Source organism: Miscanthus floridulus, chromosome 8 (genome assembly GCF_019320115.1).
Source record: "Miscanthus floridulus cultivar M001 chromosome 8, ASM1932011v1, whole genome shotgun sequence".
Lineage (NCBI taxonomy): Eukaryota > Viridiplantae > Streptophyta > Magnoliopsida > Poales > Poaceae > Miscanthus > Miscanthus floridulus.
Genome location: NC_089587.1, coordinates 212,260,091 through 212,261,302, shown reverse-complemented (window position 1 = coordinate 212,261,302; position 1,212 = coordinate 212,260,091). Strand labels below are relative to the sequence as shown.

General features: G+C 37.2%; 1 non-coding gene across 1 annotated transcript; it reads right to left on the bottom strand.

Moving 5' to 3' along the window:
- Positions 1-315: 315 nt before the first annotated feature.
- Positions 316-387, bottom strand: TRNAM-CAU (transfer RNA methionine (anticodon CAU)). Its single transcript has one exon. It is a non-coding gene; the product is annotated as a tRNA-Met (tRNA).
- Between the last annotated feature and the right edge of the window lie 825 nt (positions 388-1,212).

Below are 1,212 nucleotides of genomic sequence, written 5' to 3'. Positions count from 1 at the left end.
GACTAATATAACGATATTGCTCAGGGGTCATATAGAACTTTAGAAGAGAAGAGAACCTTTAGCAGTTTAGTGTTTTTTTTTTTTTTTTTTTGAGAAAGGGAGCACGCTCCAGCTTCATGCACGCGCTCCAACGTGTGACGAGATGTAACGGTGTAGCCCAATGGGCTCGTACAAACATGCCTGCGCAAATTGGTTCGTGGGCTGCATTATTCACCTGGGCTGGGCCTGCTGAGGCTCGCATAGCGTCGCCGTCGCAAAAAATAAAAAAAAATGTAGAACAAAAAATCGTAGCGTCGCCGTCGAAAGTAAAAAATATATCAGAGCCAGGTTTCGATCCTGGGACCTGTGGGTTATGGGCCCACCACGCTTCCGCTGCGCCACTCTGATGGCTGTGTTAGAATCGCTGTTTAACATTTCTTTAAAACGAAAACAGGGAAGCCACAGCTGTTGATTAGTTTGCATTTTTTGGTTTTTTGAATCTAACTACCAAATATTCCCTCATCCTTTAAGATCTACCTCAATTTGGAATGAAGAGAGTATAATCGACTCCGCACCATGGCCCAACACTTAACTCATATGGATACGTCATACGTAAGAGAGTGTTAAACCACGGGAACAGTTCGTATTTTAATTTATTTTGGAATCGGACTCAGCACCTTGCTTCAACATGCTATTATAACTTGTGAAGAATGAAGAAATCTTTCGCGCTTTAAACCGATATGTGTATAGATCAACATGGCATGCGATCATATGTACTTTCTCTATCCTTTTTAATAGTCGATATGGTATTCATGTTGGTTAAAATTTTTAAGTTGATTAGGTTTATAGAAAATATCAACAACATTTATATTTCTAGATAAGTTTATTATTATAAAAATAGATTCATCGATCTATCTAATAATACTAATTATATACCATAAATAATAATTTTTTTTCTTGTATATATTTATTAAAATTGAGTATGTTTGACTTCTCGACAAATGAGAACGACAGTTAAACAAGAACGAAGGGTAATAAGTCAATAGTAAAGGCTCTCCTAGTTAAGCGTCTAACTTTGAGGTGGCCCAGGCATATTTTGTTTACCAACAATGTCACGATGATATAATTATTAATGTTCCGTGGGTCAGTGGGTACGGTGCCACGTATTATTTATGTTGTTAAGTGATTAGTTAATACCAAATCCAAATCAGAATACCATCTTTTCCCATACTG